We start from the raw sequence: 25,017 nt of genomic DNA, 5'->3' as shown, positions 1-25,017 counted from the left end.
ATCAGAGCTCTCTTTCTCTTCACCATATGAAGATTCAGTAAGAAGACTGCAAGCCAGGAAGAGAGCTCTCTCTAGAACCCAACCATGCTAGCATCCTGATCTCAGACGTCCATCCTCCAGAACAGAATTTTTTTTCCTCTCAGTGCTCCTCCATCATTTTGCTAGTACCTGTCACCACCTGCCTATTCAACAAAAGCTCATCTTCTAATGATTCTTAGGTGACCCTCTGAGTGGGCAGGACCGACTTTCATTGACATTCCCCCATGCCTTTCCCTTTAATCTCTCCTCTCCCACAGTCCTGATAATGCCATACCATATTATCATACACCTCTGTCTTTTGCATTAGTTTCCTGGGGCTGCCAAAACAAATTACCACAAACTTGATAGTTTAAAACAACAGAAATTTTTTTACCTCAAAGGTCTGGAGGCCAGAAGTCTGAAATCAAGTTTTTGGCAAGATCACACTTTCTGCTGAGTTTCTAAGCAGAATCTGTTTCTTGCCTCTTCTAGCTTGTGGTGACTACAGGTGTTCCTTAGACTGTGGCCGCATCACTTCAGTCACTTCCTTCATTTTCATAATGCCTTCTCCATTATATCATGTGCGTGTGTCTATCCTAAAATCCCCTCTGCCCCTCTCTTGTAAGTATATTTGTGAATGGATTTAGAGCTTACTCGGATAACCCAGTCTAAAAGCCTACTCACAAGATCCGTAACTTAATCACATTGTTTGACATATAAGGTAATAGTCACTCTTTGGCCACATAAGGGAATATTCACAGGTTCTGAGGATTAGAAAGAAAATATACCTTTTTTGAGGTGCATTTTTTTCAGTCTACCAAGTTTCATACTCTGGTCCCCAAAGATTCACATCCATCCCATATGCAAAAACATCCCATCCCAGCACCAACTCAAGCCCCAAATCTCATTTGAATATTATTGGCTCAGAAGTTCCAAATCTCATCATATAAATCATTTAAATCAGGTCTATGAGGACTGGGTATGTTCTGTGTTGGGGCAAATTCCTCTCCCTTGATGGACCTGTGAAACTAGAAAACAAGTTATCAGCTTCCAAAATACCATAGTAAGATAGGCATAGGGTAACAGTTATAGATGTTCCCATTACAAAAGGGAAAAAAACGGAAAGAATTGTGGTTTAAGTCAGTTATAGTCGTAAGTTTTTGCTCACCACACTGGCCACCAACAATTTGATGTTGCTTCCCAGTTACAACACACAAGATCTTTATCTTGACATCCTCCCACTTTCAGGGTTGATATTAAAAAATTTGAAGCACATCAAAGGACCCCAAACTTCTCATAAGCTTTTGCTTTTTTTGTTGTTTATTGTTAGATTCAGTTTTGTTTTTGGCTTAATTGTATTATAAAAGTATGAAAGTTAAATAGTGTTTCTTGAAAGTCAGCCAGAAGCTTTGATATGTTGGGGACTCAGTGAGAATCCTTCATAATGTGTGAATCAGTCACACTAGCTTCCCCTGTCTTTGAAAATCCTGTAATCTATTCCTGGAGATTTGGCTATTCCTAGCGCTTTTAACTGCATTGTCTGGCATGCGACAAACACTATCGTCTGCATACAGAATATTTTTCATGTTAGAGCTGTATGAAAATGTATTTTAAGACAATTAAAGTGACAACTAAAATGACAATAAGAAGTATGAAGTTAAAATTCAACATATATGGTTGAACCATTACAGATAACTAAATTGAGGTGACACAGCTAAACAGAAACCTTTCTCTTTATATATAGCTACATTCGCAACACAGGCAACATCTTATGTCACAACTTACTCATCTGCTTAATAACTATTGAATTGTTTGAACATTGGTTGTGATACATCCTAATTTCAGTAATGTTAAAAACAAACCATATGTATCTTAGACTAAGGCGATATGGTATATTGTATTTCTATATAATTAAATATTCTTTTAGAGTATTATTTTTTATGGCTCCATATTTGCTGTAAGGATATATACAACCAGCACCTTCCTATTGAACAATTAGTTGGTTTCCAATATTTCTTTAATTGAGGTTTGTAATAAATATCCTGGTACTGAAAAGGAGTTCAGATATTTAGCATTTATTCCAGGAAGTAGCTCAATGGGAATTAAGAATATATCCTGCATTAATATATAAATGAAAATGCCATTGTTTTTTTTAATCTCAATTTCTTACCTGTTTTTTTTACCCTTATTTTAACTTGCCAGTGTATTCTTTGTTTGAATAAATTAACTAGCTAGCCCATAAAGTTATTATCAGTCATTAGCATCTTGTTTATGTACCTGTTTGTTAGATTAGTTTTAATGCACTAGAAAAAAAAAAAAAAAACAGAGAAAGTTGGACTTGGCCAGGGTGACTGTGGGAGAGGAGAGATTAAAGGGAAAGGCATGAGGGAATGTCAATGAAAGTCAGTCCTGCCCACTCAGAGGGCCATCTAAGAATCATTAGAAGATGTGCTTGTTGAATAGGCAGGTGGTAACAGGTGCTAGCAAAATTATGGAGGAAGATCGAGAGGAAACGTTGCCTATGTCTTAATATACTCTAGGGATTCAGGTGATCAGCATGCATAATCTGACACCATTACTCTTTCTCTACTATAAAATGCAGGAGCAAATAGTGAACACAAGGCTGATATCGGGTGTAAATAGTGAACAGAAGGCTGATGTAAAAATGGAAGGTGTGTGTAAGCCCCTGAAGCATCCATTCAGTGATTATATTCATAAGTATGGGAGAAAAAATGACAGCCTGGGATTTTGTACTGGGACACACCTCACCACGGAAGCTGTGGAACTTTCGTTGACAGTAAAACTTGTCTGATCTATATTTTTTCCCTATTCCTATTATTTAAGGCTCTTCTTTAAATCTTTATAAAAAAATGAAGTCTGAGTTTATTCTTCAACATGTTGCGCTACCAGATATTATGATTTATTTTTATCAATCACCATGTCCTTTCCGTCCCTTCTAATGTATTCTCAGTGGTCTCCTCTTTCCTACCCTCATTCTGTACACTTAGTCTCACATTAGAAACAAACAGATCCAAAAGAATCCTGCACAGAGGTGAAGTAGGCAAAATCCCTTTGCAGAAAGCATGAAAAGAACAAGGGGCATTCCACAGACCTGCAAAGCTGCAAGTGGTGGCCAAACCCTCCCCAGGTCTTCCTACTCAAATTAGACCCATTTCTCCTTTATAGACAGAATCCCATGGAGGTGAAGTGTGTGTGCGTGTGCGTCTGATGAATGAGGCCTGCATACACAGGTCTTAGAGCTGACCTGCAGTGCCTGGTGGGATGCTCAGCCAGCATTGTCCTGGCTCCAAAAGGAAGAAAGGAGCCCATTGTCTCTTGATAAAAGCCTAGAATAGAACTGTCCTTTTAAATGCTGAATGATACTGTAAAAGCTCAGATCTATTTTCTGACTTACTATAACCACTGGGTTGTTCATCCATAATGTTGCTCTCTAGTTTTCTCTGAATCTATTTCAGAATCTTTCTTCATGTGTACCAAGTTACATTTTTTCCAGGTTGAATCACATTTTTTTTTTTGTTTTAAACTAAATTTAGTCGTGTGTTGTAGTTCTTAATAATGTCAATTCCCAAATTAGAAAGCTCTTCAGCAATGTGTTGGGGTTTTTTTTTTTTTGCTTTTTTTCAAACTTTCTCACTGTGTTAACACAAAAACTAATATTTGTACAGTCCTTTATAGTTTACAAAATACTTTCAAACTCATCATCTCCTGAAAGTGGGTATTATTTGGAACTCTTTTACCAAAGCAGAGACTGAGGCTGATATAACTGGTTTGTCAGAGGTCACACAGCTGTCAATGGAGTTAGCTTGAAGCTGATCTTCTGGCTCTAAAGCCCATACCGTGAATACCATGCAGTGCTGCTTCTAGTACCGTCCATATGTTTCCACATAAGAAATAATGGATAGCAAATGTAAGTGTTATTATTTATAGGGAAGAGAATAAGTCACAGTGTCTAAAAAGATGTTCCAACTATTGGTTTTGGTCAAAAATGTGTCATTTTGTTCCTGTCAACATGAAAGCAATCCACATAAAAGCAGTAGCTGGTGCTTTTAAGGATATTAATAGCCAACATTTATTAAGTGTTACCTTTGCGGCAATTTGAACTTTGGTGTTGCCCCAGTGGCTGGGTTGCCGGGGGCAGTGCAGAAGCATAGCTTAGCATTTTTCTCGGTTCTTCCTCATTGACTCAGTGAAGGATCACAGGGCAGTGAGATTTAGAAAAGTTGTATTAAAAGTATATTTTATGAAGACAAAGCACATCCTAAGGAGGCACATAATTTCAGCAAAGAGCTGTAGCCCAAAACCGTAACAACAACCAACAACAACAAAGACCACCAAAGCCCCCAGAAGTGGGAATGCCTGCATTATACTTGGGCTGGAATGGGTGGTTCCAAAAACATTCTTAGGTAATTGGCAAGTGAGATCATTTTGATTGACACTTGGCTGTCGTATAACTCTTTGCCTAGTGCATATGTGCTTACTCATTGTTCTACTACCATTGGGTGTTCTTTGGGCAGTCTCTAGGCCAGACCCCTATTCTTTGTTCCCCTGTTGCTCATGTCTAACTAGCTACCTAACATAAGTACTTACAATGCCCCATACTGTATACTCAGTACTTTCTAAATACTATCTCAATTAATCTTCTTAACAAACCAGTGAAAGAAGGTACTAGGGGCTCAGTCAACTGAGGCTCCTGTAACAGAATACTTTGGACTGAATGGCATACACAACGATCTGTTTTTCACAGTCTGGAGCCTGAAAGTCCTCCATGAGAGCGCCAGTGTGATTGGGAATTTGGTGCGGGCCCTCTTCTTAGTTCACAGACAGCTACCTTCTTACTGTATTCTCAGTAAGAGGTCATTTCTTCTTGTAAGGATAGTAATCCTATATTGGGGCTCCAACCTAATAATTCCATCTAAGCCTTATTGCTTCCCAAAAGTTCTACCTCCAAATATAATCATATTGGAGATAAAGGCTTCAACAAATGTATTGGGTGAATGGGGGCACAAGCAGTTGATAGCAACTAGTATCATCCCCATTATGTAGATGAGGAAACAGAATTGTAAGATTATGTAAATCACTCAAGCTAGTAAGTGATGTGGTAAGGACTTGAAACCAGGAAAATAAATGGCTCCAGTGAGTGAGTACATTCTCAACCACTAAACTATAGGAATTCACATGTCTGGTTCTATAATCAACTAGGTTAGAATTTCTGCCATACCGGTGGCTACATTAAATTGGGAAAATATTTAATATCTCCGAAACTCAACTTTTCCATCTGTAAAATGATTAAATAAGTTAACAAAAATTGGCACCTAATTAGTAGTCAAATGTTAGCCAATATTGTTACTGATGCTACACACAGCTTCACTTATTTCTTTATTTCTCCAAAATATATTGAACACCTGCTGTGTGACTCTGTATGTCTCTGCACACATAGTTTTTAGAAGTTTCATCTCCTTTCTACCTCCAAGATCAACAACCTTCAAGGTTAACTAGACACCTTCCATCTTTTCTGCGTTTAAACAGTTCTCTTGCTATATGAAGTCAGGATTACTCACTTTTAACCTGGTATTGTTGCTGTTGTTTCACATAAGCTTGTAATTCCAGCGTCTTTTGTTTTGCAACATTAGTACCACTCTATCTCTTCTCTTTCAAAATGCCAAAATTCATTTGTGTATTTTAGGGCTGTTTGAGGATACCCCCTCTGGTGCATGAAGACTGCCAATCTTTTTCACTGCAAACGTCTCCCATTTAAACAACATGATTTAAAATCAAAGGCTTTCATCTCCAGGCCCCTCCCCACCCCCCACCTTTTTTTTTTTTTTTTGTCTCACTTTTTCTGATTATAGACCGCATCAGGGGCTAATTCTTTGGAATCAGAACGTTGGTGCTTGATGATTCTCTACATGTGAGTGGATTTGTTTCCAGGCTCCTTTGCCCTGACAAGTGTCTTTCCCCAAAATTTTGTTTTCCCTAGTCCTCAGCCCTTTGAACTTACTTGACAAATTTTCACTTTGCTTTTGACCTAGGATAATTTGGTGAAACGCTATTGTTAATCTTTGCTATACTCAGTTAAAGGGCAATGTTTTGAATACAGTATTGCAACTCACATCATCCTTTTCTATATATGAATATGGCCAAGAATCAAAACTCTAGGCTCAATGTCATACCTGATGCCATTGTGATAAAAACAAATGCAAAATGCCTTTCATTGGAACAGACATTTTATGATCTGGATATTTCTCTAAACTCAGCCCACATAGTCAATGTAGCCAAAATTATAATACATTAAGAGGCATAAAATTGTAAATTAGACATGTGGATAAGCTTTATTGATATTATAATATATTATGATAGAACTTTCTGTCAAATCTTCTCATTTAGGGGCCCCACATTGAAAAGAAAAACATTAAGAGCTGTGAGTAGTACTGACGTAATTAGAAGTTGAACCTGTTTGGATTCACGGCACTCACTCCAGACAATTAAAGTTTTCAACTTAGAGCAGATGGCCAGAATTAAGTCCTGGTGAGCCTTTCCATAGTATTGGAGCCGACATGCAGTAAAATCTAGCGTTGGTAAGGGTTTGACTTTACCTTGAAATAACTAATGGGATGGAATGTGATGGCATGGCTGTAACTTCAGCAGACCAGCTGCTTCCATTGTAAGTCCCTAGTGTTTCTGTGGAAAACTAAAACAGTTGTCAGTTTGGTGGGAAACCCATGATTGAATAGAGTAGAGGGAAAGACATAGAAAAGGACAGAGTGAACTGGTCAAATTCGTTATTTACTTTGTGTAAGGAATTGTTCTTAAACATGTAGTACTGGTGCTCTGTAGACATAATAATAATCTATCACAGCCCTATGTTGAAGATAATTAAATGAAAGGAAAAGGAGAGAGCAAAGAATATTCTCTGGGAGATTCATGAAAATTATGCTGTGGTAATAGCCAACACCTTTTGAAAATTTACTGTATTTGGGGATAGTATAAGTAAGCACTTTAGATATGGTACCTTTTTTAATCCTCGTAACACACTGTGAGATAGATACTGGTTTTTTTTTTTTTTTTTTAATAGACTTTATTTTTAGAGCAGTTTTAGATTTACGGCAAAATTTAGCAGACAGTACAAAGATTTCCCATATGCTCTGCCCCCACCATATGCACAGCCTCCTCATTACCGCATCCCCATACCAGAGGGGTTCATTTTCCACAACTTGTTGAACCTACATTGGCACATCATTATTATCCCAAACCCATAGTTTACATAGGGTCCACTCTTAATGGTGTGCATTCTATGGGTTTGGACAAATGTATGTCACATATACACCATTATTAGAAACAACTTTTATCCCCATTTTACTCCTGAAGAGACAAAGGCAAAGAGAGGTCACATGGCTGGTAAGTGGCAGAGCTGGACTAAAAAGGGTCTGCTGATCTAGCCATTAGGAGGCTTGCATGTGACCCCTGTGAGGGCAGTTTTAGAGGTGTTGGGCAGAGGTGGGAAGAGAACCTAATTTTCTTATTAGCAGGATCTCTGGAGGCGGGCATGTGAGGGATGTCAATGGGCACCTGCACATTCACTTACATCGATGACACTCTGGACCTCTCATCCAAGCATTTTGGCTTCAGTGTGCTCCTAACCATTCTAGTAACCTACTTCTTGGTGCCTCGTTTATTTAGGTAGTTCCTAACTTTCTAAAACCACTTCATTAAATACAGTGTGATTACCACAACAATCCTGTAAGACATACTATCTCCATTTCATAGACTGGCATCAGAGGCACAGAGAGATTTCAAATGAATTGCCAAGAGTGCAAGGCTGTCTGCTGGTAAAGTCAGTATGAGAACTTAGGAACAACATTCTGCTACTGAACTTAACATCCTTCAGAGCCATTCATCTTTAGCTCAGCTTTCCACAAACAGGATGATGGGCATGCTTCATCGTGTCTCTAATGGTCTTGAGGAGAGCTTTTGTAGTGAGATCCATGAGACTCTGTCATTCCCTCCCCTCCCCCAGTGTGCTAGGCAAAGGCCATTGATATGGTGTGTTATTAGGCCAACTTCACTTGATAGCACCAGGCATTTTTCCATTTCCTAGTTTAACCTAGGTAATATTATTCAGCTTGCAAGGTTAGGAAAGTAAGGAGCAGGCAGTGTGGGTTCAAGGTCATAAATTAACAAGAGAGAAGAGCCCAGGCTGCTAAAGTCCAGTGAAATTTTCTTGAACCAATCAGTAAGGAAGTAAACATGTTTGTCCAGTTGTTATTTACCCAAGCCAGGATATAAAGGGGGAAAAAAGTAGCAGTGATCTCTGATTTCATTTCCTACCAGTTTACAAGTTTGTTTTCTTGTGGCTGCTGCTATAACACCAAGTTAAAGCAATTTTCAGGCCATTATTACTCTAAGGCAATAGCAACTTTTCAGTTGCTATTGACATGACATTGCCTGAATGTGGGAAACTTCAGAGATTACTCAGACATCAGCAAAAACAAATTATGTGAGTGAGAGTCCCATGCATCATATGAGTTCTTGCCGGGAAATCAGCAGCATGATCCGTTTGTTCCTGAGTACACTAGAAGTGGTACAGGCAGTCACAAAAGCCAAAATGGTCACTTCTAAAAAGTACTCAAATATGGACAGCAGAGAACTAAGAATAAATTATGAAAATTTAAAATTTCTTTTTCTTTAACAATCTAGTTCTTCAAGTATTACTCCTGGACCTCTTTTCTACTAAATCAAGCAGATAATGTAAAGAAGGGACAGAAAGATGTACTCAGAGTCAGCTGACTTATTTTTATCATGTTTCTTCATCTTTGAGTTTTCCAGTTTTTCCTCTTTTCTATGTGTTTTTCCATCCATTTTTCTTTGCTTGATTTTCAACTGTTTTTAAATACCTTTTCAAATAATTGACATTTTCCTGCACCTTCTCACTTTCAATATGTTCAGTGTTTTATCTCTCTTCCTTTGCTGCTTATGCTACCATCATCTTCTCACTCATTCTTCAAGTAACTGAGTTTGCATATGGTTTTATATTTTTAAACAAATCACACTAACAAAGCTCCAGCTGTCTCTGGAGAAAAGAATACAATCTTAAATATAAATCATCCTGAGCCAAGTGATAGCATGCTCAAGAGAGGCATTAAATCCCCCTTTCCAGTTTTTAAACCACACTGAGAAATAGCTTAGGTCAGCTAGAGAGGATGTGGCAAAGGTGAAAAATGATAGTGTGAAGAGCCCCAGGTTATAACAGATTTTGCTTTTTTATTACTTTGGACTTGCCAATAAATTCTTGGAGCCATGCCTTTATAATATATTTCCTTGGTCTCTGCTAACTCCAGCATTTGGCAGATGAAATTCCAATAGACTGTCTGGAGACCTCTTGCCCCAATAGCAGCTAAACATCTCAATTGGCCAACCACAAAGCAAGGGCAATGAGAATGTGAATTTCAATCTATTTCTGTCTTTGCAGTCTTAGCAGGAACTGCTTCTATTTTATAATACATAGCATAATATTTGAGAATCATTTTACTGGCTCAAAGCTAGTTGTGCAAAAATAAGGAAACAAACACACCTATGTGTCAGTGAAGAATGAAAAAGTGTTGAGGACAGGAAGGGAACAAAATAATGTATGATGATTCACTGAGCCTCTACTCCATCCCAACTGCTTTATATATATTCATTTAACTTTACAATTATCCTATGAAGAACTTACTAGTGTACTAAGCGTTCATATACATTATTTCATTTACAGCAACTTTCTAAAGTACGTAATATTATTACTTTCATTTTTTTGATGAGAGACCAAAGGATAGCATAGGTAAAATAATTTATCCAAGTTACAGAGCTAGTGGGTGAAAGCTCCAGGATGTGAACCATTGCCAACTGACTTCAGATCCCCCACTGACAACTCGAAGTCCACATACATTTCACTATATAACCATGTCTTTTGAGACATTCGAAATGGAAATTCAACACAAAAAATATATTTTAGTGCCAAATTTAATAATAATAAAAATTCTGTTTTAATCCAAAAATAGACTCATAGATAACAGTGAACAAATTGGTGCTTTCCAAATAGGAGGGGAGTCAGGGGACTGAGTGAAAAAGGTGAAGGGATTAAGAAGTACAAATTGGTAGTTACAAAAGTCACGGCAATGTAAAGTTCAGCATAGGGAATATAGTCAGTAATAATTCTGTAATAGCTATGTATGGTGCCAGGGGAGGAGGGAGGAACTAGACTACCTGGAGATCACTTCATTAATTATATAAATGTCCAACCGCAATGCTATACATCTGAAGCTAATATAAAATAATATTGAATGTTAACTGTAATTGAAAAATAAAAAAACATATAAGAGCGTCAAAGAAAAAAATTAAGAATTTGAGTAGTAAAGTAAAAAATCAAAATAAAAAAAAATTTATTTCATTCAGGATGTGAATAGTGTGCCTATGTAACTCAAGTACTGGAAGGGCTAGGTCAAAAGACAGTTCAGCATGCCTGGAAGGTTTTTGCCATCTTGTCATCATTGCAGTACATGTAGGATTCCTTCAGAATTTGTTGGGGGTTCAAGGTAGTACTGCTGGGAGAAGGAGCGTGCCATCTTAAAATTTTAGGGTCAGCACATACAGTTAACTGTATCATTCATGCAGAATTAGCAGATTGCTATCCAACTGGATTAATAAATACAAACAGTTAAGACCCTAAACTGAGTAAAACCAATTCACTCATTTTAATAATTTCCTTTAAAAGGGTTAAATCAATTAATGATGTCTCCTCTTTTCTTTGATAAAACTATTCCTATAAGCAAGGCAGATTAAAAAATATGTTATAATATAATTATTTCCCTTTTAACTCTTTAGATCTCTTTGTTTCTCAAAATATCAATTTTGAATAGGTAGAAAACTATGGATTTGCAGGAACTTACGTTAATTGAGTATTTACTACGTGGCAGACATCATGCTATATACTTTGCTTGCATTCTGTTATGTGAAGTAGGTACTGTGTAATCTCTATTAAGTAGATGGGGAAACAATGTCTGAATGAGATTAGTTAATTTTCCTGTGTCACATAACTAATAAGAAGCTTGGCTTCAAACTCAGGTCTTTGTCACTACAGAGCCTGCGCTCTTAATTAGTGTTCATTGAATTCATAGCTGGTCAAATGATCATAGTCAAAAAAATACATATGGCATGATAGTGTTTAAGAGAAGCATCTAAAGTAGTCAAACTCTTAGAAACAGAAATGTGGTTGCCAGAGGTTGTAGGGAGGTGGGAAGGGGAGTTGTTATTCAAAGTGTATGGAGTTTATTTTGCAAAATGAAAAATTTCAGAGATCTGTTGCACAACAGTACAAATGTACTTGACACTCTTGAACTGTTCACTTAAAAACAATTATGATGGCAAATTTATTGTTACATGTTTTTTACCACAATAAAAAAAGAATACATGTGAGAAGTGAAATAACTCATAAGAAAATGTTTTGAAAAGAACAAAACTCCATGTTTTAGGGAATATAATAATATCAACAAATTAGAGAGATGACATTCCTAATTGATAGGAAATCTTTCTTGGTTAAATGAAACTATGTATAGGTGAGAGTTAATGAGTGAAACATTCAAAACAATTGATAAGATCATAAGATCAAATGCATTTTAAAAATACAGTAAAATTAGTCTTAATGATGAACACAATGAGATTTATAGGAACAACTCAATAAAGATTCTGAATCTGGGGTCAATTTTATTTTTAGCTTTTCTCAAGTGATATTTTACAAAAAAGTCACTACAGTGGTGTTCTTTTTACACTTTTTTCTTCTTTCAAACTCAAATAAACCCAGTGCCTTCTATATGATCACATACACATTGATACAGGATTACAATTCAAACCTCTGAAAGAAAGGTTTCAAACAGCACCTTGAGATTTCTTAGACTTTCAGAATAGCTGGAAGTTTCAGAGGAAAGTTAAATGCTCCCTTCTTTTGTTGTTTGTTGTTTCCATTATGGGACCAATATTTTCCTATGTTCAAAACCAAGAAACAATTGCCTTTGAACTCCATATGTCCTTAACATCTTCCATTTTTCTGACATTCACTATTTCTAGGTTTCCTTTGAGAACTATTAGATTGAAATGTATAACTATTAAGACTGTATTATAAGCAGTCAATACTTTATGGTAGGATGTGAATTAGTCTAAGTTCAACCTAACCTGTTTTTCAGTTTTCTGATGGTTAATTCCAGTCCAGATTCCATTCCACCTGCCCTTCTTGCCCTACATTGGATTGATTTATTTTCAACTGCTTAAACAATAACAACTTGGGAGTGTGTGATGAAGGATAAAGTTGTTGTGATTCTAAATGGCATTCTGTTAAATGGAAGTATTTTTAAATTGTTGTTTCTAACTTCTAAGTAAATGTAATTTCTAAATTTATAACTCACACATAGCTCTGGTGTAGCATATAGGATAGCTTGATCTAATGATGAAAAGTTTAATCCCTAAGATAAAAGGTCAGCAAGCTATTCATAAGATGTAATAGCTTCCTTGGTGCAAAGAGGGAAAGCATGGGGGAATACAATAGAGACAGGAATCAGGAAACATTCATTGGCCAAGGCTAAGGACTTTGGCCGAAATCTGCTGTCAAACGGATTGTGGTCCAAGTGGCTTTATTTGATTTGTGTTCTCTTCAACTACATATTTTCTAGGTATTTAGCATTTTTCTTCTTTCCGATTCTAGTTTACCTTATTTTCTCCATAGTGCTTTTTTCTACCTATTATATAATATATTTATAGATTATCAACCTCCATATCACTAGACAGTAAGTTCCTCATCATTTCAATAAATATTTATAAAATAAAGGAATGAGTAAATAGTGAGACAGCCTTTTTTAATTATAATCCACAATCCATTAAAAGTAATTCTATTGGGGAAATGTATGAAGCAAAATTTTTGGTACTACTCAGATTAGGGCAAATGGAACATATTTAATGATTTCTCTCAAGTATCCAATTTTTGCACCAGTAAAGGTAGATGATTGCTACAATCTCTCTAATTTCATGCCAGAAACTGAAATATCTATTTTAATGTATACAGAATTTTCAGAGTCACTTGCCTTATTTCTCTTCAGAGATGTTAGTACGTACTACTCTTGAATATCAGTGAAAACATTTTTTAGTGAGATATCCTTAGCCCATCCATCTTGCCTTCTTCCATGCAAAATAATCCTGAATAAAACACTTTTGTGGGCTTTCTTTTAATCACAGTCAAATCTGGCAAGTAAAACAGTATTATTATATAATGCTGATGAATACTTTATAATTTTTTGAGTCTTTGCAAATGTACTATAGAGTAGTCACATAGTAAATTAAAATAAAAAATAGTACAGAATAGGAATATCTTTCTTGGCTACCCTTCTGAATGATAACAGAGAAGAGATAAGATAATCTTGATGCAAATACTCTGAAAAATAAAATATTAGCAATAAAAATAACCAAATATATAAATAAAAATTTTACTAGAAATGGTAAAATGTTTGATCATTTTTAGACTTTGCCCAATATCATAAGTTCTGTTCAAATCTGAAACCTGCCTTCGACCCCATTACATAACCAATTCATACTTTATTCTTTTGGCAGATATGTGGTGGCCTCTCAACTTTCATTCCCACTTCACCTGGTAAGTCTTCCAGTTTTTCTTCCAGTCTCTGGGAGGAGTTTCCTTCCTCCTTGGCAATAGATGCCTTTGAATGAGAAGTGAGTACGTGACCCAGGTCAGGGCAATGAGAAAGGAGAATAAGATATGGAAAAGAAGCTTCCTCGCTCTGTGGCATAGCTTCTGGAATTACTCTTATTTATTTCTCTTTGTCATGGACAAAGACTTCTGTAGCCTCTGGAGTTGTTGGCAGCCGGTTTGTATCTTTGTGAGTCATCTGACACCCCAGAAGGTAGAGTGGAACTTTTAATATTGAGTATTGCTTTAAATGAAAATGCCTTTATTTTATCCTTATTCTAAAAGATAGTTTATATTTATGTTGAAAATTATTTTTCCTTAGCACTTTGAAGGTATTATTCTGTTGGCTTATGGGTTTCATTGTTGCTTAAGAATCTTACGGTCAAATTTTCATCCTTTATAGCTGTTCTGTCTTCTCCCTCTGGCTATGTTGAAGAACTTCTCTTATTCTTTGGTGTTCTGCAGTTTTGCTAGATATGTCTATTCGCGAATTTCTAAAAATTTATTTTCATAACATATGGTGTGCCTCTATTATATGTTGATTAATATTTTTTCATCAGTTCTGAATTTTTTTTCAACCAAATATTGAATTTAAATATCACATCCCCTTTGCTATATCTAAGTTATCTAACTGGGACTACAATTGCATATGTATGATTAATTTTTTCATATTAGTCTCCATGTGTCTTAACTTCTCTTTAATAATTTCCATCTTCTTGTGTCTACATAATTATATCAGATCTAATTCTTCATCTGCATCTAATCTCCTAAATCCCATAAATTGGCCGTAGATGGAAATGGAGGCGTAAAGGATGATTTAGGAGGTAGTAGAGTGATTTCAGAGATAGATAGGGAGACAGATTAATTCCTTTCCTTGATGTGGGATCATCTCCTAAACGTTCCTGAGCCACATCTGTAAGAGAGCATGCATGATGTCACCAAAGGCCAGCACAATGTTCCATGAATATGTGATTTATTCTTTTCTAAAAATATCAATGAAGTCACAAGTTCAACAAATACGGTTAAATTCTCATGCCACTGAGGAAATTTATTTCCTAGTGAATTTCTTCAAAAATATGTGACTATAGAACTGCTTTTCTATTGTTCTTAGCAGTGACAAATTGGTCTTACACTTCAGTTAATAATAATTTGGTAAATAGCCCTGAGGTACCTGTTTATCAAAATTAATATTTTTGTTATACACTAACTTGAGATACAGAGCTACAACTATAAAATTTGTTTTTCAATTTTGGCAAATTATGTTTAAATTTGTTGTGTCTTATAAGTCCTCCTTCCCCACATGTTTAAAATCAATCTTTTTTAAATAAAATAGTTGTATTAAGACATACAATTCGATATCAGAAGTTGTGTTAAAAACACATTCTATATATTTAGTAATATATTGAATAACATTCAGATAAAAGAGATACTTCTTTCATTCCCTATATAGATGCTTCTTCTCCTTTCCCGTGTTTCTCCCTCCCTTCCTGCTTTCCTTTTTTATTCTTTCTCCTCCCATCAAATATGAAAGTTATTTGGAGCCACCGTGTTGACATTTTTCTGTTTTATAATGAGTTCAGCGTTTGCCACTGTCAGCATTTGGGGCTTGTATATATAATAACTTCTTGATTATTCATGGTGATAAAGGGGGACAGCACTGAGGGAGTAGAAGTCCTCTGCACGGTTAGAGCTGGGAGCCGATATGATGAGGTTGGAAGACTTTCTGACCCTTGATGCCATCATCCCTGAAAACTTAAATTCTACCATTAGCAATTTGATCTTTTGGGTTAGGGCATTGCCCCTTATCAAAATGCAAATCCCTCTGGGTCAGAAAATGCCTTAAGCTGCTGTCATTTATTAACATCATATGACTAATTCATATATTGGAATCTTTCCAGCAGAACTAGCCTGAGGGCAGATTTTGTAAGGAGAACTAGAGAGATTCAGTTTGAAAGAGGTTCAGGACTAGATGAGGTCACAGAACATCCAAAGAGCAGTAGGAGGCCATTGCAGGTAGAAGAGAAAGAACAACTAGAGGTTGGAGAGGCTCAGGAGAAACTCATCTAATTCCCATTTTTGCCCATCCTTACTCCTACTTGTGAATTTTTTAAATATTAATTTTAAAATACCTACATAAACATCCTATGAACCTAGAGCAGGAAATATAGTTTCCTGAATAATTTAATCTGGGGTCACATTAGGCAAGAATCATGGAGAGTGGGAGGCATTAATAGAAATTAACTATTAGGTGATCAGAAGCAATTCTGATAATCACTATTAAAAATAGCACAAAAACTGGTCAAAAGTCTCATCTCAATCCAATAGTAAATATTCATTTCTCTAAACTACAGTTATATATGTTTGTATATGCTTCCTTTGTCTCTTCTTATATTTAGTAAGCGTTTCTAGTGTCCTTCCTTGTATGACTTTATTGGTAGTGTTCTGTATAATACAGTGAATAAGAAAAAAAAGCTGTCCCCAAATAGCTATCTCAGGGCTTTAAGAAGGAAATAAAGCAATAAATGTAATGCAAGGTAGACTGAGATACAGAGAGCTCTCTAGGAAGTACAGATGAAGCAGAGTGCCATATACCGAGAGTGTTAAATAATGCTCAACCCTTTAGTTATAAATAATCAGTTCAGTCATTCCTATAAGGATTGGCATTTGGTAGTGACAGTTACTTTCATGCGGATTACCTAAGGCAAGCCATCAGTTATCCACTGAGATAAGTGTTGACCAGAAAATCTTGGGAATTCATCATTGATGAAAAGAGTCTCTACTCTCACCTTTGCTAGACATTCTCAAAGATAAAGCTTCAAGGAAAGAAACAGAAATTAAAATATCTCTTGAAGCTTTTTCTGATATTATTCACTGGGTCAGGATTCCACCTTGTTACAGTAGAATAGGGTTGGGGATTGGGAGATGCCAAAGTGCTAAAAGTTAGAGCAAGGACTTTTGGAACTGAGATGGAAGAAGGTACCATGGCTACGGGGAGGTTCAGGTGGATAACTACGTGGCAGTGCATGATCCAGAATTTCAGAAAGAGAAACTTAATGGACCACAAATTAGAAGGAACGAGAGGCAGGTGCTGAAATCAGGCTATGAAGCCCAAATTCTATAAGTTGGACCCCATAATGAATATTGCTGTTTGTAACTTTTATGGAGTATATGAGGAAAGGTCTGAGGTCAAACTTATTGGGCTAGAGACAGAGCAGATATTGCCAGATATTGCCAAAGCCAGTCTTTCTTGGACAGGTCGGCATCTCTATCTTTGTGTTCTCACACTCCTTAATTATAAGTGAGGACAATCATTCTTTCAGTCATCTATGCCACATGCATTTATTAAGCGATTTCATACCGAGTATTCTGGATTTCATACTGAGTGTACAAGGACAGTCAAGTGGAAGTTGTTGGGACTCCAGAACCTAGAGTCCAAATGGCATGTATAAAACACCTGCAAGCCAGATATAGCTAAATTGCATGTATTTCTGTGAGGCTGACCAAGGGCTGGACTTAGAAAACCAGCTTCAACTTTTAAATAGTCATGATTAAGCCTCCCACAGAACTCACATGATTATCATAAAATCACGGTTCACAACCTTTTTCTTAGGCTAATGTATTATTATAACAAGTTGTCCTCGAGCACGCGTGCCTTTAAAGGACTGATGAACAGAAAAATAGGCTGTTTTCAGGTAACATTCAAAGAACTTTTGAATTGTATCTGTTTTCTTGCACCTACATGTCCCATCCTGCTGCCCATCTGTTCCTTTCACTCAAGGTTCTGGAATCCTACGCCATGGGCAGGATTTTCACTTCTCAATATAGAACTATGTACCTTACCTCGTGGTTCAACTGACTTCCTGAGAATAAATCATTGTCCTTATATTTTGTAAGACACAACGAACATTGATTTTGTTGTTAGCATATGTGAGCTTCTGTTCATTCAACAGGCTATATATTTTACCTACCAATGTGTCCTAAAATTTCAGATTATAATGCCCTGATAGATCAACTTTTAATCAGTTATTGATTACAACTTGAGGGGCCGTGTCCAGATTAAAAGCACTGTGACTTATCCTATGGTAAGTAATTACTCTTCATTTGAAGTTTTGAAGTTGTTTTAAGTGCCTTAAACCAAGTTTCTCCAACAGCAGTGTCTCAGGATTGTGACATTTTATGCTAGTTTTACAGGATGCTTTAGCAATGTGTTGAAAGGCAACATGAGTTCACTCTGAGTCTTTGATTATGTTTAATAGCTTTGCTGTCAGACGATGAGTCATGATCTTTTTCTTCTGCTTTACAGTTTGTATTTACACCTCCTTGCATTTGATAAAAGCAATGTAACAGGCTCTGTGCATTGACAATAATGACTATTTTAATCAGTGCAGAGGGAAAAAAAATAAAATTTGGTCCAATAGGGTATAAAACCCCTTTCTTCAACTATTTTAAATGTTAGTAGTTATATGTGTACCCTTATAGAATGACTACTTTGTGAAAATAAATGTCAGCATATTCAGTCATTTGATTTACATGAGAAATTTTGCTTTCTTTCCGCCAGGTTCAATTTAGCAAATAAGATCAAGAAATTTTTTATCTTATCTGTTTGCAAGCCTTGGTGGCATAACTATTTAGAAGTATGCCTCTATATAATGTTATTTAATGGGAGAAAATCAATGCTAATTCTCTCTTCAATCCAGTGGGGCTCATTTTGTCTAGCCCTACTAGGGTGTGGTCAGAGTAAATGAACTGCAAAGAAAGCAGGCACTAAGGAGTGGGATTGTTATTTCTAAATCCCTATTGGACTACAACAATTGTTCATTTGTCTCTCAAGTTTGCTTTTCTCTAGGCTGTATTTTTAAAAAACTTTTATTTCAATTATAGTTGATATACAATATTATATTAGTTTCAGGTGTAAAATATGATTAGACTTTCACATAACTTGCAAAGTGATCACCCCCAATAAATCTAGTACCAGTCTACTACCATACATACTCATTACAATATTATTGACTTTATTCCTTATGATATACTTTACATCCTCATGACTTGTAACATAGTTTGATAATAGGTATTGTGATGCCTCCAACTTTGCTCTTCTTTCTCAAGATTGCTGTGGCCATTCAAGGTCTTTTGTTGTTCCATATAAAATTTAATATTATTTTTGCTAGTTCTGTGAAAAATGTCATTGATGTCTGCATAGCAATTGCATCAAATCTATAGATTGCTTGGGCAGTACAGACATTTTAATGATGTTAATTCTTCCTATACATGAGCACAGTATATGCTTCCATTTAATTGTATCTTCAGTTTCTTTCATTGATGGCTTATAGTTTTCTGAGTATAGGCCTTTTACCTCCTTAGTTAAATTTATTCCTAGGAATTGTTTTGATGCAATTATAAATGAGATTGTTCCCTCAAATTCTCTTTCCGACAGTTCATTATTATATAAAAATGCAACTGATTTCTGAATATTAATTTTTTACCTTGCTACTTTACTGAATTTATTTATCAATTCGAATTGTTTTATCCTGGGTTCTTTGGAGTATGCCATCTATGAATTAAAGTTTTACTTCTTCCTTTTCAACTTGGATGCCTTTTATTTCTTGTTATTGTCTGATTGTTGTGGCTAGGACTTGCAATACTGTGTTGAATAAAAGTGGTGAAAGTGGACATCATTGTCTTGTTCCTTATTGTAAGGAAAATGCTTTTAGTTTTTTACTGTCGAGTATGATGTTAGCTGGGGGTTTTCATATTGGGCTTTTATTGTGTTGAAGTATGTTCCCTCTGTTCCTACTGTGGCAAGAGTTTTTAATCATAAATGGAGCTGGATTTTGTCAGATGCTTTTTTTTGCATCTATTGATATGATTACATGGTTTTTATCCTTCATTCATTAGTTGGTATATCATTCTAATTGATTTGCAGATATTGAACCAAATTTGAATCCCAAGAATAAATCCCACTTGATCATGATGTATAATCTTTTTTAATGTATTGGTGAATTCATTTCCTAATAGTTTGCTGAGGATTTTTGTATCTATTTTTATCATGGGCTTATAATTTTCTTCCTTCCTTCCTTCCTTCCTTCCTTCCTTCCATCTTTCTTCTTTCTTTCTTTTTATCTTTTATCTTTTTTTTTCTTTTCTTTTCTTTTCTTTCTTTTTTTTTTTGTAGAGTATCTGTCTGGTTTTGCTATCAGGATAATTCCGACCTCATAAAATGAATTTGGGAGCCTTCCTTCCTCTTCAATTTATTTGAAATTGTTTGAGTATATGTATTAATTCTTCTTTGAATGTTTGGTAAATCACTTGCGAAGCCATCTGGTCCAGACTTCTGTTTATTGGGAGTTTTTTTTTTTATTACCAATTCAATTTCATTTCTAGTAATTGGTCCGTTCAAATGTTGTGTTCCATCCAGATTTGGCCATGGAAGATTGTATCTTTCTAGGAATTGATTCATTTTTTTCCATGCTGTCCAATTTGTTGGCGAATAATTGATCATAGTATTTTGTTATAGTCTTTGGTATTTCTGTGGTGTCAGTTGTCATTTCTCCACTTTCATATCCTGTTTTATTTAATTTGGGCCTGTCTCTTTTTTTCTTGATGAGTCTGGCTAAAGGTTTATTGATTGTATTTACCCTTTCAATGAATTAGCTCTTAGTTTTATTAATCTTTTCTATTGTTTTTTTAAGACTCTTTTCTTTATCTTCTCTCTGATACTCATTATTTCCTTCCTTCTACTCACGTTGGGCTTTGTTCTTTTTCTAGTTCCTTTAATGTAAGATTAGATTGTTTATTTGAGATTTTTCTTGTTTCCTGATGTATGCTTATATTGCCAGGAATTTCCCTCTTAGAACTGCTTTGACTGAGTCCCATAGATTTTAGGTCATTTTCGTTTTATTTGTCTTATGAAATCTTTCGATTTTTTTTGAACTTGCTGTTAACCCATTCATTGTTTAGTAGCATGTTATTTAGCCTCCATGTGTTTGTGTGTTTTTCAATTTTCTTCTTGAAATTGATTTCTAATGTCATACCACTGTAATTAGAGAAGATGCTTAATATTATTTCGATCTTTTTAAATTTATTGAGACTTGTTTTTTGGCCTAACATGTGGCCTATCCTGGAGTATGTTCCATATGCACTTGAAAAGAATGTATATTCTGCTACTTTGAGTGAAATGTCCCAAAAATATCAATTAAATCCATTTGGTCTAAGGTGTCATTTAAACCCACAATTTCCTTGTTGATTTTCTATCTGGATGGTCTATCCATTGATGTCAGTGGGGTGTTAAAGTCCCCTGCTATTACTGTATTACTGTTGATCTCTCCTTTTATGTTCTTAAGTATTTGCTTTACATTTACATTTAGGTACTCCTAAAGTTGGGTGCATAAATGTTTATAGGAGCTATATCCTTTTTTGTTGGACTGATCCCTTTATCATTATGAAATGTTGTTCTTTGTCTTTTGTTATAGCTTTTGTTTTAAAATCTGTTTGTCTGATGTAAGTATTGCCACACCAGCTTTTTATTCCCTTTCTATTTGCATGAAATATCTTTTTCTATACCTTTATTTTCATTCTGTGTTTCTTTCGATCTGAAGCGGGTCTCTTGTAGGTAGCTTATTTGAAAGTCTAGCTTCCTTATTTATTCAGCCACCCTGTATGTTTTGAGTGGAGCATTTAGTTAACTTGCATTTAAAGTAATTATTGATAGGTACATAGTTATAACCATTTAATTGTTTTCTGATTGTTTTTATAGTATTCTATTTTTCTTATTCTTTTGCTCTCTTCTCATATATTGATGACTTTCTATAGAGTTGTCGGTATTCCTTTCTCATTATTTCTTGTATATCTCTTGTAGACTTTCGGTTTGTGTTATAATGTGCTTCCTGTATGTCAACCTATGTTTAGAGCAGTCTATTTTAAGTTGATGGTCGCTGAAGTTTGAACACATTCTAAAATCACTACCATTTTCACTTACCCTGTCCACATTTATGGTTTTGTCATTATTTCTTCTTTTTGGGTGTTTGTATATATCCTTTAATTTATTGTTGTAATTACACATGATCTTCCTGCTTTTGCCTTTTAACCTTTGTAGTAGCTTCATAGTTAGTTGATTTACTGCTTTTACTAATTGTTTGCTTTTGTCAATGATAATTTTTTTCTTCTCTGTATTTTCTTATTCATAGTTTTGATCTTCTTAAAGAATTTCTTTAATATTTGTTGTAATACAAGCTTAGTGGTGATGAACCCCTTTAAATTTTTCTTGTCTTGGAAACTCTTTATCTCTTTTTGATTCTAAATAATACCTTTGCTGGGTAGACTAATCTTGGTTATAGGTTCATACTTTTAATTACTTTGAATATTTTGTGTCAGTCTGTTCTGACCCGCAGAGTTTCTGTTGAGAAATCAGCTGATGGTCTTATGGGGACTCTCTTGTAGGTAACTAACTGCTTTTTCTCTTGCTGCTCTTAAGATTCTCTTTTTGTCTTTAAGCTTTGGCATTTTAATTATGATGTGTATTTGTGTGGGCCTTCTTGGGTTCAACTTTTTTGGGACTCTCTGTGCTTCCTGAACTTGTCTGTCTGTTTTCTTCTCTAGATTAGGGGAATTTCCCATCATTATTTCTCCAATAGACTTTCAATCCCTTTCTCTCTCTCTCTCTTTTCCTCCAGGCACCCCTATAATATTAATGTTGTTACATTTGATGTTGTCCCAGAGGTTCCTTAAACTAGTCTCATTTTTTTTAATTCATTTTTCTTTTCGCTGTTCCAATAGGGTATTTTCTGCTATCTTATCTTCTAGATTGTTGATTTAGTCCTCTACCTCATCTAATCTGTTATTGATTCACTCTAATGTATTCTTTTCAGTTATTGCATTCTTTATTTCTGACTTTTTCTTTATGTTTTCTATATCCCTTTGTATGGTTTTTGACTCTTTGTTGAATTTCTCACTGAGTACATCTATTCTTACCCTAATTTTATTGAGCATCCTTGTAACCAGTGTTTTGAACTCTGTATTTGGTTGATTGCTTGTCTCTATTTCCTATACTTATTTTTCTTTCATTTAAGACATATTTATTTCCTCATTTTCAATGATTCCCTGTGTTTGTTTTTATATATTATGTAGATCAGCTACATCTCCCTGTCTTCGCAGAGTGGTCTTATGTGGTAAGGTGTCCTGTGGGGCCCAATAGCATGGTTTCCTAGGCCATCTGAGCTAAGTGCTCCAGAAATGTCTCTTGCATGAGTTGTGTATGCCCTGCTGCTGTTATTGAACTTTTATTGCTGTTGGCACCTTAGCGAGGCATTGTCCCTCAGGCTGACTGGTTGTTAGGGTTGGCCATAACTACACCAGATGAGCTGTTGTGAGGGGCTTAACTCACAGAGCAAGAATCACTTTCTCAGGGCTCTGGTGCTAGCTAAGCCCACCCATCAGGTGTGTCATTTGTGGAGATGATCAGGTGGGGCTCTGATGTGATCTGAACCAGGCCAGCAGGTGTGTTGGTTATAGAGCCTCTTGGGAAGGGGTTCTCCAAGCCAAAGTTAGCTGCTGCTTGCATCAAACTTAGGACCATCTGTTAGGAGCTACAAAATGATCTATGGTTGGTTGCCACTTGTGCCAGGCTTGGGACTATTTAGTAGGTACCATGATGTGAGCTAAGACCAGCTGCCACTTGTTACTGCTTAGTTGCAGTTACAATCCAAGCCAAGATGGGCCTTCACTTATGCCAGGCTTGGGGACACCTAATGAGAGTTATAGCACAGGTTGAGACTGGTTACCACTTGTACTGGGCTTGGGGCTGCTTAGCAAGAGGTACAGGGCACACTGAGGCCAGCTGCTGCTTGTTTGGGGTTTGTGGACCTTCGAGAGAATTTAGGAAGGTCCACAGTGCAAGGTGAGGCAGGCCGCTCCTGTGGAAAAGCCACCGTGGAAGTGGCTAGGACTTTGTTCATGAGTTATATTGGGCGGGGTCTCAGGGAATCACCAGGGCAGGATGAAGAGTGTTAACCAGGTTAACAGAAAGCAGTTCAGGTGTCTGCCTATGCTGGTCTAGCTGGGTGGGAAGAGAGACTAACAAAAGCACAATGGTACCTGCTGGCACTTCTTTCCCAGTAGAATGCTGCCCCAACCCCTGCCCCTCCAGCACTTTCCCTAAATCTAGGCAATTTAGTTCCCCTCTGTATGTTCCTGGAGCTTTTAGATCTGCTGTCCCTGCACCGAGGCATAGAGAGAATGAGTTTGTGAGTGAGTAAGTTTGTTATTGACCCCTCAATAGGGGCACCTATGTCTCGAGCAGTCCTCCATCTCACTTTGCACAATCCCCACTGATTTTCACAGATAGATGTTATGGGGGCTCCTCTTCTTGGCAATGGTGCCCCAGGCTAGGGAGTTTGGTGTCAGCCTGTGACCCCTCGCCCCTCAGGGGAGACCTCCACAGCTGAGATGTCCTTCCTGATACTTAATCGCCACACTATGGGTGTGAGAACTTCACACTCCATGTGTCTGCTCCTCCTTCCACTCTCAACATGGCTTCTTCTTCTTTTTAGATCCTTCGTTATAGGACTTCTGTTTAGCTAGTCTTCAGGTAGTTCGCAATGATAATTTTCATCATTCTGTAATTTTGTTGTAATTTTGATGAGGTCATGGGACGAGGCAAGCACAACATTTACCTACTCTGCCATCTTGACCAGAAGTGTTAGGCTGCATTTTTAAAGTAATCTTCTAGATATCTTTGAGCTTAGCTTTGTGTTTTGTTGTTTCCTGCCGCCCCGCCCCCCATATGCTAGCTAATATCACTTATCTGAAAATAAGTTTCATCCTCTTTGGTTAAAATAATTTGCAGTTCAATAAAGTGGATGTCTGAGTAGCTGGTTACTTACCCCTCAGATAGGAATCTATTTAGCATCTAAACAAAGAGATGAAATAATGAATGACTATAAGGTGGAGGTTGGCAAACGTTTTCTATAAAGGGTCAGATAGTAAATATTTTTGGCTTTTTGAGCAATATGGTCTCTGCCACGACTCTTCAGCTCTGCAAGTAGCACAAACACAGGCATAAGCAACACATAAACAAATGAGCAGTGATCATGGCTGTGTTCTAATAAAACTTTATTTATAAAAACAAGGAGAAGAATAGATTTGGTCTATGCACCTAGTTTGCCAAACCCTCTGGGAATCGTATTTTGCCACATTACAAAAGAAATAGTGACTACATTAATTTTTTTATATATCCATACAGAAAGAGTTTTGGAGTTCCTTTG

At 36.3% G+C, this 25,017-nt stretch overlaps 1 protein-coding gene across 10 annotated transcripts in view; it reads left to right on the top strand.

Annotated features, from left to right (window-relative positions):
- Positions 1-25,017, top strand: part of B3GALT1 (beta-1,3-galactosyltransferase 1) — a 574,903-nt gene that overhangs the window by 346,043 nt on the left and 203,843 nt on the right. For 6 of the 10 annotated variants that reach the window (XR_001599483.2, XR_004955561.1, XR_001599484.2 and 3 more), the window contains exon 3: positions 13,666-13,705. The exons of 2 other annotated variants lie outside the window; for them this stretch is intronic. The gene's annotated coding sequence lies outside the window, so the exon portion shown is untranslated. Of the gene's footprint in view, positions 1-12,876; positions 13,706-17,748; positions 17,842-25,017 lie in introns of those variants that run through there. 2 more of the 10 variants (XR_004955559.1, XR_004955562.1) reach the window with 2 other exon arrangements.

The sequence above is a fragment of the Rousettus aegyptiacus genome, unplaced genomic scaffold (genome assembly GCF_014176215.1).
Source record: "Rousettus aegyptiacus isolate mRouAeg1 unplaced genomic scaffold, mRouAeg1.p scaffold_m13_p_2, whole genome shotgun sequence".
Taxonomy (NCBI): Eukaryota; Metazoa; Chordata; class Mammalia; order Chiroptera; family Pteropodidae; genus Rousettus; species Rousettus aegyptiacus.
This window is presented reverse-complemented; position numbering and strand designations above follow the sequence as displayed.